The sequence below is a fragment of the Trachypithecus francoisi genome, unplaced genomic scaffold (assembly GCF_009764315.1).
Source record: "Trachypithecus francoisi isolate TF-2019V2 unplaced genomic scaffold, Tfra_2.0 Contig01474, whole genome shotgun sequence".
NCBI lineage: Eukaryota > Metazoa > Chordata > Mammalia > Primates > Cercopithecidae > Trachypithecus > Trachypithecus francoisi.
This window is the reverse complement of record NW_022681435.1, coordinates 7,259,858-7,276,689: the sequence shown is the minus strand read 5'-3', so window position 1 is coordinate 7,276,689 and position 16,832 is coordinate 7,259,858. Positions and strand designations below refer to the sequence as shown.

Sequence of the window (16,832 nt, the reverse complement as noted above, 5' to 3'; positions counted from 1 at the left end):
TCATGCCTTCAATTTGGTATAAATATTTCTTTTACCCAGAATCAAATGCATAAAAGGTTTCCTTTCATCTCAAGGATGCAAGTTATTTTTGTTATCTTCTATGGAAAATTAATAATGGTGGGGTCAAGGTGGGGAAGGAAGTTAGCAGATCCCTCTAACTTAACAACTGCATATTGTAATAGAAATAACTCATAACAATGATGCAATTCCTCTCTTCCCTTCTGATAAACAAGACCATGACTTAGTGGTCATTCTTTTTCTTTTCCGTTTCTCACTTACTCCTGTCCTAGTTATTCAAATACCTAGCCAATGACTTCTAAAAGCACCACTACCTGAGGTCAGCTACGCTTTGCAGAATTAGACATAAAGGTAGAGATGGATGCCATAATGACTTCTGTCACACATTGGCTCAAGGAACTTGGAAAGACCAGGACCAGGGTACTGGTAGCACTTGCCTGGTGTATTCTTCAGTGCTCATAGGATCTGTCCGGTCTTAAGTTTGGTCAGTCCAGAAAGGGTTGCACCTCTGTCTCCTTCCCATGTCAATCCTAGTCTCTTTTGTCCAAATTCCCAAACAACCTCTCAGGTCTTACGTTCTGGGTGGCTCGTGGAGGATGGAAGGGCTGCTCTCCTAGGTTCGCACTCCATCTTGCATACTTCTTAGAGATGTTTCCCATGATTCATTAAGACATCTGGGTTTTTGATTCAGAACATTTCCCATCATGAAGTATCCTGAGAGCATTCTTCTGTACAGGTTTTCCCCTAAGAAATAATGTAAAAACCTAGGGGGAAAAACATCGATGTGCTAATCTCCATTCCACTTCATAGATTCATACAAATGTTCTTCAAGCCACAATTTGACATGAAGGAATGGTACCCTAATGAGCAAATGTTATGGTAAGAGGTTCATCAAGGCAGTTATTTTACACATGTGCCTGGGCGGGTTGTGAACATTCGGCCTAAAACTGTTTCATTAACAGCAGATGACCCTCGTCAGTGACAGGTGAAGAAACGGGCCTTTCCTCAGCTCTGCAAGCCACAGGGCACAGCGGGCACAGCAAAGCCTCCTGCCTCTTGGCAAAATAACCATCCCACCAAGAGCTGCATAAGATGCTGTTTTAAGTCCTGTGATAAGTGCTTGGGCTCCCTCCTACAACCATCTTGATACTTTGCAAGAATGGTAAACATAGACTTACGGACTTCCATTAACGTTGAAGTGCATGTGAGCGCCAGGGCAGCAATAACTTTAGAAAGCAAATGCTGAACAGTGTTTTAAGTCTTTTGCTCAATATTGTCCGGAATGGTGGGCATGAAGCAGTCCTTCCTAAGAACAGGAAGTCACCGATTTAATTTGCGAAGTTAATGTTAACTTCAACTAAATCAGAGTTCATTGGCAGAATGGTTTAGAGGTTTTCAGTGTCTTTCTGGCATTGAAATGATAAAGGCAGAGAAAGTAGTTTTCAAAGTCAGTTTGGATTTATGAAATGTTCACCAAAATAATCATAAGACAGAAGATAACCAAAGGAGATAACCATAATTAGAAGACAGCATGATCTCTAATAATAAAATCATCTTAAACCCTTGACCATTAGAATTTTCTGAACTTGTGGAAATGAAAGTCATGATCTTGTTTTGCACTAGTACCTTGCAGTCTGGATACCTGGGTTTTAATTCCCTAATTTATAGAACAGCATCTGAAATGCCATTACCAATCTTTCTTCTATAGACAGTTTTTTTAAAGCCCTAAAAGTCCTATTTTGCTCATTTACTTTTTTTTTTTTTTTTTTTGAGACGGAGCCTTGCTCTTCGCCCAGGCTGGAGTGCAGTGGCACAATCTCGGCTTACTGCAAGCTCTGCCTCCTGGGTTCACACCATTCTTCTGCCTCAGCCTCCCGAGTAGCTGGGACTACAGGTGCCCACCACCATGCCCAGCTAATATTTTGTATTTTTATAGAGATGGGGTTTCACCGTGTTAGCCAGGGTGATCTCGATCTCCTGACCTTGTGATCTGCCTGCTTTGGCCTCCCAAAGTGCTGGGATTACAGGCGTGAGCCACCGCGCCCGGCCTGCTCATTTACTTAAAGTCAACTCATGGTAATTTGCACTATTTGAAGGAAGTGATATCATGGTTAACAGAAAACAGCAAATAATTTTTAAAATTACGTATTTTATTCTTTGGAAGATATTTTAGGTATCTGCATTTAAATAGCCATATGTCTCAAACTCTAGAAACTGGCAACATTTCAAATTAACTAGTGCATCCCTGCTGAAAGGATGAGGTGGTATACCATAGTATTATAGTTACAAAACAGACTTCATAATTTTGTACAGACTCAGGTTCAAGCAGTAAGGCTAGAATAACTAGCTCTGTGCTCTTGGGAGACTTATTTATCTTCTCTGTGACTTCATTTCTTCAGCTACTAAATGGTGATGATATTTGTACCTCATGGCATTATCAGGAATAGATGGGATAATACTGATGGAGTGCTGTTGACAGGGCTTGGCCCATGGCAAGTGATTCTTATTTTACATGGCATATGGTAGGATCCTCTTTCCTGTGTATTTGCTCTACCCCTATGAGTGACTATGTGGGTTAGAGGAAATAGTACATCTTGCTTTTCTTAACAAAATTACACAGAGTAGTTTACAAGGTCAACCAATAGCCTCTAAAAAAGAGTTCACATGCACCACAGGCTAGAAAGCACCTTGGAGGACCTGTGATACCTTCCCCGATCTGATGTCTGTGCTCAGACTCCCATAGGCCAGTCATCTGCACGTTCTCCTCTGGCTGCTGGGAACTCACTGCTCTCTGGGAAAGCCCATTTCAACATAAGGCAATTCATCATTAGGAAGCTCATCATTTTGCTGGAATAAAATATGCTCCCCATTCATTGACCCTGGTCCAGGCCTCCATAGCAATGCAGAATAAATATATTTTCTGTTTCACATGAAGATATTTCAGATACTTGAAGAGGATTATTGTGCTTCCTCTAAGTCTTTTCTGTGTCAGGTCGGCTATTTTGAAGACCTTCAACCATTTCTCATGTGGAAGGCATGTTGTTGAGCCCTTTCCCGACCACTGGCTACTTTCTACACAGCTCAGGTACAGTGTGATGAGTAGAACAGAACAGGACATCTCAGTGCACCCTGACCAAGAGAAAGTAAAGCAGGATGGACTCATCCCTGGAAACAGTGGATACAGTGGATATCTAAAGGCCTGAATTTGCATCCTGGGTCTGCTTTTCTCTGGCAGAGTGGTCTTGGGTGTGGCACTCAACCTCCACATGTGCTTTTCTCACTGGCACATGTTTGTGTTAAATTTTATCTGGTCATATATAGTGGATCATATCAGCCTTTTTGACCCCATTTCTTCATCTAATATAAACTATTCATTCAGGTTTCATTAAATTTGTATGACTGGCATACCATAATGTGCATGTCCATGCTACAAGTTAAACCAAAATGTAATACATGGCACATCCAGCTAGAAGCCCAGAGCAGAGCATTCAGAACCTGCATTGGGGTAACCAGGGCTTCATTGGTTTATTAAAGAAGTACTTGCTGTGCCCTGATTATGTGCCAGGTAAGATATTGGGTTCAGGGCATATAAAGATGAACAAGAGAGTTCCCATCTTTATCCTCAAGGAGCTTGGAGTCTAACAAACCATCTATTAATGGACTTTTGGGGGCACTGTGGACAATGCCCTTTCAACCATTGTTCCAGCTTTTGTTGGTACAAAGATACAATCAGGGCAATCCACTGATCATCCAGTCTGGGTCCCAAAGGAAACAAGTTTAGTAGGGAAAGACTTAATCTTAATGAAGGCATGTTGACTTAATGATTTTTTCTCCTAAAGTTTTGTCTGATATATATATGTTATATATATATATATGTGTGTGTGTGTGTGTGTGATATATATATATGTTATATATATGTGTATGTTATATATATATATATATATAACAAATCATATATAATGTGGCTGATATAACCATGGGAACTATCTACATTATGATCTGGAAAATGGATGCCCTACTCTTAAATTGAAAATGTATACTATAATAAGGATGAATGAAAATTGAACTTTACTAAGGCAGTGGTCCTCAACTAGGGGTACTTTTACTTCTGGATTTGACATTTGGCAAGGTCTGGAGACATTTTCTGTTGTCCCAAGTGGGATCATGTTATTGGTATCTAGTAAGTAGAAGACAGGGGTGCTATTAAATATCCTACAATGTGTAGGGGACTTCCTGTCCCAGACAAAGAATTCACCAGGCAAAATGTCAGTAGTCATAGCCAGGATGAGAAACGCTGCTTGGGAAGAGGAAGCAGTAGAACTGAGTGGTGAAGACCACAAGTGTGGGAGCCAGAGAGTCCTGTGTTTGAAACCTCTTGTGGTGACCACTTCATCAGTTTCTGCATCTGCAAAGTGAAGATGGTAACAATACTGAATTCAGTGAGAGGATTAGAGAGGTAATGCTCATGAAGCACTCACAGTGTCTGGCAGAGAGGTATGACGAAATAAATGGTGGTTATTTATTTATTTATTTATTTTGCTCTGTCAGTTTTTCCTCTGAATGCTACATGTTTTGACATGAGTGAAATAGATAGATGTAGCCAAAGAAATGTATAGCACTTGGTATTTCATGAAGAAATCTGTTGTTTTCCTGTGTTTAAAGAAACAACCCTCAACAATTTGATCTTCAAATGTTAACCAGCTCCATGAGTCAAATAATATCCTCTGTGCTGAGCTGCCTGAAGTATTCCACTGAGATGCTAACTGCCAAATGGATTAATATTTTAATGATTGCTTAAAGATTTTATTTTCAAATATGAGTATGCCTCATATTTTTAGACTGAAATGTTCCCAGTATTATGGAGATGAGGGTATCAGCTAAGCATAAAGGCAGACACAACTGTAACACTTCAAAACTATGATGTTAATGAAGATGTACTTTGGTTGCTAGCTACTATTTGCTTTAAATGCAATTTGATATTAATGGTAGCACAAAAGTGTTATTTAATCTTTATTTATAAGATGAACATCCTTGGGAGATCTTGCCAGTTTGTGCAAAGTATAGGCATAGATTTAGATTCTTACTTAATATTCCAAAAAAGCCTACAAGACACATGCTGTCAAGTGTGGTGCTTGCTTTCAATGATGTAATGATGGTTGGTGCCTCTGCAAATTGATATGAAGTATTTGGTGCAGGGAATCAAGGGATTTCAAAAAGAAATATTGGAAATTGTATTGTTTCTTGCATTAGAAAATGAAGATGAGATGCAATGACCTGTGAATGTTTGTGTCTCCCCCAAGTTCACACATTGAAATCCTAACCCATAATGGAATGGCATTAGGAGGGAGACCTCGAGGCAGTCATTGTGTAATCAGGGTAGAGCCCTTGTGAATGAAATTCTTGCCCTTAAAAAAGGGGGGGGAGGACCCCAGGGAGCTCTCTTCCCCTTTTTCTGTCATGTGAGAATACAATGAGAAGATAGCAGTCTGCAACTCAGAAGAGGGCCCTCACCAGAAATGGACCATGCTGGCACCTTGATCTTGGACTTCAGCCTCCAGAACTGTGAAAGATAAATTTCTGTTATTAGTCACCAAGTCTGTGGTATTTTGTCATAACAGCCTGGACAGAGTAAAACATAAGAGAACATTGGCACCAGTGTGGGAGGTGGGCATGGAGATGGCTGTATCTTCCAGTTAGTTTCTCCCAGTCCTTGTCTGACCTTCAACAGTGGTAGGTGGGTGATACTGCCTACTCTACATGTCTGTTCAAGCCATTTGCATGGAAAAAGATATCCTTTGATGCAAACATTAAATGTTCATTTCTGTCTATCTTGTTACTCTTATTTTAGTGCTCAACATCTTTCAAATTAAAAAGAAACATATTTGGTAGCCCTTTCAAATATAGATAAGATTACTTCTAAATGAAATTTCTTTAGCCAATTTTTAATTAAATTGCTAAAGGAAATTACATCTGTTGGCTTAAAAACAAATTATATAAGTTCATCAATTATTTATAATCAGTACAATTTAATCCCTTATTAGGACTTAGTAAGGGGTTCAAAGACATTGAGTTTACCAAGTGAAACAATCATGAGCATAATAAAAGATGGATGTATTCCTTCAGAAAATATTTTGTATTAATAGCTTTGACCAAATATTTGTAAAAGTATATCTATAATATTTATGAGTACACTTAAAATTTCTACCCAACAATTTATATAAGCTGCTATTTAGTAAGCTGTATTTTTAAATTATTGGGAGAAAGTGGAAATCAAAATTTGGTTCTGTCCAAAGATACCAGCTAAAGAACAGCAAAAAAAAAAAAAAAAACTATCCTGTATCTCTTTCCATGCTATTTTGCCCACAACCTTAACTCTAATCCTAGTAAACAACCCTCTGTGGGAACAAGTGGTAATTGAATCTCCATGCTAATTATATCCTGGTTTTCTTTTGACTACTAGCTCCCAATTATGCCAACATATTACACTATGTACTGTTCTCTGGGAAAATGCTAAGATTACCTTGTTCATTCAGCGAAGGTCAGACCTTTAAAAAAAAAAAAAAAAAAAAGGCTGAAGATTTAGCTACAGACAGTTTAGTTCCTAACACTCATCTGTTTTTCATTTTGGGTGGAAGGTTAACATAGCTTATTTTAGTTATAAACCAGGTGCAGGAACAGATAAGTAGGAGTGTATTAGTCACAAATAATTTCAATGTGAAGTATTAAGAGTTAAGTTTTTGTTCTCCTGCCAGATGTTGAACACAGAGTTGCAGTTGTATGGTTGGAGTGTTGGGGTGTTGGGGGCTACACATCAAAGAAATTTCTGTGACCATCAAATGTATCCATTACATGGAATCAAATGATCACCTTATTAGTTACCCTTTAATTGGTTGATATAACAGAGAACATGCAGTTATTTAGTCATGTTTGATCTAAGACTCAGCACTTAATACATGAACGTAAGGATGGAAAGAATAGACGCTGAGGCCTTCAGAAGTGGGAAGGCTGGAAGGAAGTCGACGGTTGAAAAATTATTATCTGTGGGGTACAATGGTCATTATTTGGGTGATGCGTACACTAGAAGTCCAATCTCTCCTTATGATATAGATATACACACACACTATATATACACATATGTGTGTGTGTGTGTAATAAACTTGCACATGTACCCCTGAATCTAAAATAAAAAAGACTCAGTACTTAAAGAGTAGAATCTGTTTATGTTACTACTTGTAAATAATAAATTCAGTGACAGTACCGCTTTTTTTTATAAAGAGGTATTGTACATTTTAACAGCGTATATTTGCAAACACACATTTAAGAGTTAGGTAAAACTTAGAAAACAAAACCCTTCAACTTAAAAGATTTCCTACTTTCTCACCTCCCTAATGTCCATGCCAGAATATTGCCAATAATTAATACTAATGGTCACAGGCAAATCTTGTCAATTTAAAGAAATAATTCAAAGTAACAAGGACCATTCAAATATTTGACTTAAATATTTAATTAAATATTATAAATTTATTTAACTTGAAAATTCAGTTGATTCAATTTTATATTCCTTATTAAAAACCAAATCACATATTTTTAAAGAATCTATTGTGAGCAAGATTCTAGTTAAGAGATGTAGAACTATAAAGAAGAGAGGGCTCCCATGCAAGATACCTCTTTACTCTTTGGAGGTAATGGCATTAGTCAGAACACACTCTAAACTTGTGATTACATTGTTAAACATTCTAATAAATAGCAAGGATACCCCCATATCAGGCAATGCTGTGCATGTTTCTGACATTTGCACTTTTGCGTGGTACTTTACATGCTAGCCCTTACTGCTTAGGAAGAAGAGATGAGTGATATTGTTAAAACATTATGTTTTAAGGATGTAATAGTTTATAGCTTCCTTTACTCTTTTATAGTGGTTATTCAGTGATATATTTGTAGGCCAGATGTCCTCTCTTCTATGATAGCTTAATCTAAAAAAAAAAATTACATATACCTTGAGGTGAATTGGATCATTTCTATTTTGCATTGCACTTGAGTAATGTTTTGCATTGAATGTTCTCAGGGTTCTAAAATTAAGTTAATCCATACGTAATTAGGAACATTCTTAACTAGAGAGTCCTGGTTAGCAAGAGATTGGCAGATTATTCTGAATCACTAGTTAGCAAACCATGGATAGCAATTAAATAAAAAAAGAATAAAATCTCTTTAAAATAGGTTGTTGCAATAACTTAATGTGGTAATATGATTTTCTATTTTTAATTGCTGTAGACAGTGCATTTTTTAAAGCAAAATTTTGTCTTCTGAGAGCTAGTTTCATAATTTTGTACTACTTATGCTATTTAACACTTCAGTAAGGCCAGGCGCGGTGGCTCACTCCTGTAATCCCAGCACTTTGGAGGGTTGAGGCGGGCGGATCACGAGGTCAGGAGATCAAAACCATCCTGGCTAACACTGAAACCCCGTCTCTATTAAAAACACAAAAAATTAGCCAGGCATGGTGGCAGGCGCCTGTAGGCCCAGCTACTGGGGAGACTGAGGCAGGAGAATGGCATGAACCTGGGAGGCGGAGCTTGCAGTGAGCTGAGATCCTGCCACTGCACTCCAGCCTGGGCGACAGAGTGAGACTCCGTCTCAAAAACAAAACAAAACAAAACACTTCAGTAAGTATTCTGCTTTTGCAATCCCTTTTGATTTGTGATGGATAAAATAAATTGAAGGCTAGTAAAGATAGTGTTGCACCTCTTAAGAAAACAGACAAGAATATTTTGGAGAAACTAAGTATTTCTCTTTATGAGACTGTATGACCTTATGTTATATAGTCATGTTATGTTTATGCTAATGTATAATGCTTTTATAACAATGCTTTTATTTCCAGAACAATTATACTTAACATTGACACTTAAAGATGTTCCTTTTTTATATTCAACTAATGACAACTTTGCTGTATATTCCATGTCAATATCAGGATTCAGGGAGGGCTGAACCTAATGAACACATGGTTCTTCATTTACCCCTCCCCAGACACTGTGTGCTTAATGCTGTGTATAGTCCCTTACTTATGTCTTCATTTGCAGTAGTCATTTCAGAAGGAATTGATGACAGTGCCTTCTTTTAGTAAATAACAATAAGTCACAGTCTACTGAATATAAAACCTGTAGATGCTCGGTTACTTAAAACCACCTTTATTACATAAAATATGTTTTCTTGGTCTCTAAATTAGTATGAAAATATGGAGGAGGTTGTTTCTTCAATTAAATGTGAAAGATTAATCACTGTAACAATTTGTTTCACAATAGACAATAATTAAATGTCAAAAATGAAATATTTACTTTTTAAGTCTTATATGTCCGAGAAAAAAAGTATTGGAGAAGCATAAAAATCTGGTGCTATTTGCATATATGTTGATTGAGTTAATATGGAGTTTACATATAAATAAAATATATTTAATACTAGAATTAGGTAATGCATTTATTTTTATTATAGCTTTACATGCTGTTTTTAGAGGACAAGAAAATTTCCCTATATCCAAAGTAGAATGTAGAGGGAATAAAAATGGCAGCCCTGAGTCTTAGCTCTCTGGTATTCTGGGAATATGCCTTTGGGGGTAAGGAAGGGGAAATAACGAGGATTTCCCAAAGTGCCATCAAAGTAAAACAAATGAATCTAAAAGTGATAAATGTTACTTTTCTATTTCTCTCTTGCTCTTCTTTTCGCCACTCTGCACTACTGATTGCAGCACCACCAGATCAGAATCAACAATTAACTGTCTAATTATTCTAGTCACACCAGCCCACAATGAAATCTTTATTCCGTGTTTACAGCAATCTTTGGCAGAGGCTGTCTTGCTGTTTCTAAACGAAGAAGAACTGCCCTTTGGCTCCTCTCGGCATCAGCTGCCTTGGTTTCAGCCCTGGATGCCAATAATCAGACTTCTTTTTCTTCCAAAGTGGACATTTTTTTTTTAGGGTGAAAAGACCTATTCTCATCAACCCCCCATATATTCTGGCTGATTTATGTTCTCGCCACTGCAGCTCTTCCTTCCGTGTCTCTTTACGTTTTTCCTTTCTCCATAGAACACCATCAGCAAAAACCCCATTTTAAGTCCAAAATTGTAAAATATGCTTGGCCAAACAGTGCTCACTACTATGAGGGAAAGAAAAATACAACTACTGGTTTATGGATAGAGGGAAGTCAAGGAACTCCCTCCTGCTTTTCTGAACTGCTAATTTTCTGCCTCAAAAGGCATTCAATAACTTCTCCACCAGGGGAAAAACATACCCACTTTTCAGTGGCTCTCTTGATGACTTCCAACTATTTACTTAAATCCACCAACAGCTGCAGATCTTTGAGAAGCTTCAGAACCTGGGGGATATTTACAAATGTGTAAGTGTCTGAGAGGGTATAGGGTACATCTGAGTCTCTTGGAGATGGCAAGAGCAGACTACTGCACTATGACAGACAGGAAGAGAGAAGTTAATACCAATCCAAAGTCTAAAAGGAGACAGTGCTTTTACCCAACGGAGGAGGGAAAAATGCCTTGGTTAGCCCTCTGGGCTGTCTCATGGAGTCCTCTTCCTGAATCTGAGAGCAGAGGACAAGCAATGTTAGAGCTGTTATCCTGTGCTGCTCAGCTGCTTTCTTCTGACGAACATTGCTCTGCTCTTTGAGGATAGTGACATCTTCCTTCCAATTCCAGTCTCCAAACCCTGTGTAACAGTTCCCCTAACAACCTCAGTCTCTCCTCTCAGCCCTCAGCACTTACTACAGACACATCGCTTTTCCAGTGAGAACTGGGTCATAAAATTTTACAGGGCAGAAAGGTAGAAGGGGGCGTTTCAGTAGTATAAACACTGATTAAATTTCCCGGCAACTCTCCCCAAATGAAAGATAATTTTTCTACAAGTATGCACACGAATGTCAAGAATGCTAAGTCATTTTTATGTTTGTACTTTCCTTTTCCATTTTAATTTTACACTGCCACATGGCACACATGCTAAAAATATATCTCCTTAACCTGCAGTGTAGGAAACTTTTCACAAAACATTAAAATGGCATATTTTATAGACTGTCCTTTCCCGGATGCTCAAAGCATTTTTTTGGATACAAAATTAGATCATCTCATGACAACTGTCCTGTTAGAAAGGCACAGTTACTTGAGTATCTGCAGAGAGCGAAAATCAGAAGCACTGAAAAGAAAGGTCACGCCAAAGTCAATGGCCAAAGCCTCAGTAGACGCTGAGAGCTTGGTTCACAGCCTAAGTAGACTCTAAGAGCTTGGTTCCAATTTATAATACTTCCCTCCTGATCTTCATTCGTCTCTTTTTTCTCTGGCAGGAAGGGATGTGGCCGGCGTGGAGGTTTGACCTCATCTCCTGCACTCAGCTTAACTCTGCCATACTATTCTCCCACACCCTCGCCCAGCTTTCTGCTTCATCAGCTGCCCAAGCCCGCACCCTGGACAACATCTGAACAGAGTCAAGCCAAGAGTTGGCAACCACAGGTGCCCTTGTGGATTCCTCCAGTGTCAGGACCTGAATCCTTTCAGTATGTCCAACGAGACTGCAAGGGTAACACTAAAGGGAAAAGATTTTCCCAGGTTGTATAAATAAATGAAAGGGAAACGCTGGGTCAACTATGGGGCTCAAGATGGCTGTGCCTTCAGGGTTCCTCAGTCAGAGGCGGCTGAGGAAGGTGAGCAGATAGGAACATAATACTCATTGATAAGCATGGGTTCAAACACATCCTAGTTTCAACTTTTTGTTGTTCTTGGGTAGATCCAATTCCTTAGCTGAGTCCCTGACAGCACCACAACTCTGACTGGGTAATTTCCTTTGGTGGAAAGACACACATCAGAGACTAGAGGAGGTCCGGGGACATTTCATTTCAGGGGAGGGGGCCGCAGGTTCAGTTTCCAGGCGATTCATAACAATCAGAAAAAAACAAAATTGTTCTGGTGCTCGTGCCAATAACAAGAGCGTTAATAATAATAGCAACAACATCGTAAACTCTGAATCTACCAGGCGACCAACTCCCCGATTCTCTGGTGCTAGCTCCTCTCACTTCCAGCCTAGTCTCAGCAGAAACAAAACAAGGTTCTGGCGCTGCCTCCCGGCTGCCCTCCAGATTTCAGCCCTCACTGCCGCCCCAGAGGCGGATAGCTAGGCAAAGGCCGCTGCAGTCTCTCCTATTGCTAAGGTTACGTTGGGACTCCTAGGTAACATTTCTTTGCGTATCTGAAACTTTCACCCGATTTGACCCCCTTGCCCCCGGGCTCTCTTCCCCCAGGGTAACTACAACAAGCAAAAACCAAACAGCTCGCGCGCAATTCAGAGCTTTCCTTGGGAGTGTCAGGGCCCGAGGACAGGAAATCCGGGGAGTTGGCGAAGTCCGGCAGGTGGCGGGGACGCGAGTCCCCACCACATTCTCCTCCCACTGCCGAGCTCGGGCGGGGGCGGGGGCGCGGCTCGAGGCGCGGACCAGGGATCGGCCCCGTAGGTGCCTGCGCCTCCCCGGAGCCTCGCACTCTGGTCCCCTTCCCGGCGCACATCTCTGTGCGAGGGACGCGGCCACCCTGTCTCCTCTGCAGGCGGAGGGAGGCGCCGCTGCCCGCGGGACCAGTGAGGGTGAAGCCGGTGCCAAGAATCCCCGGCAAGCCGCGCTCCTGGATCCCCAGTCACCATTCCCAGGCGTGCGCGGTCCCCGCTCCCAGCGCGCCACGTCCTCCACCTGCCCCGGTGCGCCCCAGCTTCTCTGCTTCCAGAGAGCAGCTCCCTGAGTCCGGGCAGCCCCTTTCCACCCCCTTTTCCCACGAAGTCCGAGGAAGTCGAACTCAAGAGTGGCCGGTAGGCTCGCCAAGGCGGCAGGGAGTTGCTGGGAGAGCGCAGCGCGGAGCGGGACCGCGCGCAGCGCCCGGGGCTCTCGCCCCAGAGGGCTGGCTCTGCGCGCCTGGAGTCCCGGGCCCCAGAAGCGGAGCCCGACCCGAGCCCTCTGCGTTACCTGGCAAGGCCGGCGACTCTCCGGAGACCTTCGGTCCTGACTGCTCCAGGGCGGGCGTCCTGCTCACATCGCTGCCTCCCACACTGAGCGGCTGGTGCCCCGCTGGGTCTCTTCGCCCCTGCTCGCAGCGCTGTCCCCGCCCCCCACCCCCCTACCCCCACTGTCAGAAGTGTCACAGCTTTTCTGCCTTCGGATGTTTCGCAAAGTCTCCGTGCGGTCGCCAGGAGTTGGGGGGCACTGCCAAGTGCGCCAACCCCGACGATGCCCTGTCCTGCCCTCCCGCGGCCGCCGCGTTCAGTCCAGTGAGAAGAGCCCCCTGGTCGCGGTCACCGTCCCCCAAGCGCGGTGCGCGGTCCGCTTCCCCTCCCTCGCGCCTTCCCTAGCCGGAGTGGCTGCTGCCTGCCTGTGCCGTGGGTCCTCATTCCCTTGCTCATGAATATTCTGACAGAGGCTAATGCCGTTGAAGTAAATTGAATTAGCCAATTGGTGCCAGGAATGTGCGCTCCTTCCTTCTGAGGAGCGGTCTGGAACCTCACCAGATGAAAGCAATTAACGTCCGGTTGGCACCCTGTGGTTTACACCAGTGAGGAGCAAAATGGGTTAATTCTTTAAATGCAGTTAAGATACCGCATTTAAATGTTTGAACTCCTCTATTGGCTGACTGCCTAAGGAAATGTTAAGAGGGAGAGAGAAGAAAGGCGATGTGTGGACGTGGGGAGGGGGGCGGGGGTATTTACATCCGAACTTTCCCCTGAAGTTGAGGTAATTATTCTGCAGAGATTCTGGAAGACGCAGTTGATGAGTAGAACAGGAAAAGGCAAATAAGATCAGAAAGGAAATGAGTACCAACCTGGGTTTAACCTTGACCTTGAGGGTGCAAAATACTAATTGTTTTCAAGAGGAGAGGTAGGGGAAGATGGCGTATGTGAGGGAAACCTCACGTATCGACTTTTAAGAATTTCTTGAAATGCTCAGATTTCCTTTTCTTTTTGTCCTCATAGGAAAATCTTAGAGTTTTAAGCCTTTAAGTAGAGATCGGGTGAAGGTATATTAAGGGTCAGAAATTTCTGAGGTGGAAGCTGAGACCACCCTTCTCCCCCAGATGAAGAGGGTCCCCCAAATCACACAATACTGTGACAGGCCATTCCAGAAGGCAATTCCAGTTCTGTAGCTCAAGCTCTTATTTCTGAGGTCAGAATACACAAGGTCAAAAGGAGAGATCACCTCTCTCCTGTCCTGATTCCTACCCTAGAATGTCAAGTTATTGATGACAACTTGGGTTTCGCAGTGGCTAGAGGGGGACTCTTCGCCGGATGTGGTTTCTACGTTTCTCTTCAAGTGAGGTGCTTGGAGGATTTCCTCCCCCATCACTGATTGTAATACAGAAAGTTACTAAATAATCTATTTGTACAACTGCTCTGTGGCCAAATGATCAATGTGTATAAAGAACTGATAAAATGATGCATATAAATATCCAGTAAGATTCCCAAGTGTGTGACAATAGAAATAGTATCCCAGTTAAGGCAGTCATGCCATATTTTAATAGGTTTCAGCAGGCCTAGAATTAGAACTCATAGTTATAACAGTAATTATTAATAGCAGAATAGCTAATGTTTATGGAGAACTTGTTATGTGACAGACATGTGTTACACATGTTATTTCATTTCATTTCATTTTTCCAACAACTCTATTCAGTCTAGACTATTATTTCTCTATTTTAATAGATGATGCAGTTGTGGCTCAAAAAAGTAAGGGCAGCTGACCCTTGAACAACATGGGAGTCAGGAGCACTGACACTCATGTAGTCAAAAACCCACATATAACTTTTGACTCCCCAAAACTTGACTACTAATTGCCTACTGTTGTCTGGAAACTTTATGGATAACATAAGCAGTCGACTAACACATATTTTATATGCTATACATTTTATATGCTGTATTCTTACAATAGTCTGGAGGAAAGAAAATGATATTAAGGAAATAATAAGGAAAATGAAATGTATTTACTATTCATTAAGTGGAAGTGGATTATCATAAAGCTCTTCGTCCTTGTTGTCTTCATATTGAGTAGGCAGAGGAGAAGGAGGAAGAGGGAGGCTTGGTTTTGCCCTGTCAGGGATGACAGATGGGAGAAAATCCATGTCTAAGTGGACTCATAGAGTTCAAACTTTTGTTGTTCAAGGATCAACTGTAGTGTGCCCGGGTCACATAGCTCATAAGTGGGGAGATCAACTTGGACGCAAAGAACTCTGATTAGTGGTCCAGGGCCTTCAGGTCTCTAGCAGCTTACACTGCCTTTTTGTCCAAAAAGAAAATCAGTTTCTTGATGTTTTGTTGAAGTGACTTGTTTTTGGTGATCAATTCCTTACCCAAAATTTAGAAAAAAATCATGAGTCTTCTTTTTTTTGGATAGTGTGATGGTTAATTTTATGGGTCGACTTGACTGAGGCATAGGGTACTCAGATATTTGGTGGGATATTATCCTGGAAGTTTCTGTGAGTGTGTTTTTTGGATAAGATTATCATTTAAACTGGCTGACTGGATGAGGCAGATTGCCTTCCGTAATGTGGGTGGGCCTCATCCAATCAGTTGAAGGCCTAAATAGAACAAAAGGTTCATCTTCCCTCAAATAAGAGCTGGCTTTTCTCATGTTTTTATAGGTTCTTATGAGAAGCCTTGGGGTGAGAAATGTCTTCTTTTACCTTCTGCAAAATGTGTGTGAAAACTTTTTTTTACCAAAATTATATTCCATTTACTGAAAGAAATCAGCACATTATAAAGTGCTGTTTCTTTGCACAGAGCTTGTATTTAGTTTTCAGTACTAGATATTTGCATATTTTCATAGGTCTTATGAAAAATCTTTGGGATGAGAAATGGCTGCTTTTATCTTCTACAATGGTAAAATTTTCTGGCCTGATGGAAAGAATTTTCTGGCCCAATGGCCTTCAAACTCAGACATCATCTCTGCAGATTATGGATTTGCCAGCCTCCCTAATTTCTTTAGTCAATTCCTTATTATACTAAATCTACCTACCTACCTACCTACCTTCCTACCTTCCTACCTTTAGTTGGTTCTGTTTCTTTGGAGAACTTCAACTAATACAAATGGATACATTCAGTAAACACTACTTGTGAATTTCCCATGGATATCAATTGTCTCCATCTCCCAATACACACAGTGTGTAATTTTTTTACTTAAGATTTTCCAGGCCTATTATTAATAAGGTAGGAACAATTTTATTTTGCCTGTTTTTTTAAACATGGGTGAGACTATCAGATTTAAATAAAAGTTTATCCTTCAGGTACTGAAAATGGACTATAATATATTAGATTAAAGCAAAATTTATAGATATTATATAAAGGGAGAAATTTGAGTATTATAATTGTAGAGATAAGAATGATCAGGTTAAATCTTTGAATTCAACAGTTGTTGAGTACCCACTAAATGCAAGGCACATGTCTATTCAAATGTTTTCTATTCAAATCCACAGTTAAATCTCTTTTAAACATTGAGGATCTGCCATATTTTATTCTCTGAAACTTTGGGTAGTTTAAAACCTTTTATGTTAAAAAAGTATATGACTGTTTCATTCTCATGTTAAATACTGATGATTTTCCCAATCATGATTCCTCCCTTACAATGCTCTGTTAGGTCTTCCTTTTATAGAGAGAATCTACTGAGGGTTTAGAAGCAACATTTCACAGAAATGTCTTTAGATATTGGAATATGTATTTATATGAATATGTTAACATGATTTTAAAGCCCATAAAATGTTATCAGGATAAGTGCTTTCTATATTTCCTCAAGAGTCTCAG

At 40.8% G+C, this 16,832-nt stretch overlaps 1 protein-coding gene across 2 annotated transcripts in view; it reads right to left on the bottom strand.

Annotated features, from left to right (window-relative positions):
- Nucleotides 1-13,411, bottom strand: part of CDH20 (cadherin 20) — a 220,828-nt gene extending 207,417 nt beyond the window's left edge. The window contains exon 1 of one of the 2 annotated variants that reach the window (XM_033238876.1): nt 13,018-13,411. The gene's annotated coding sequence lies outside the window, so the exon portion shown is untranslated. The remainder of the gene's footprint in view (nt 1-13,017) is intronic. The other variant, XM_033238884.1, reaches the window with a different exon arrangement.
- Between the last annotated feature and the right edge of the window lie 3,421 nt (nt 13,412-16,832).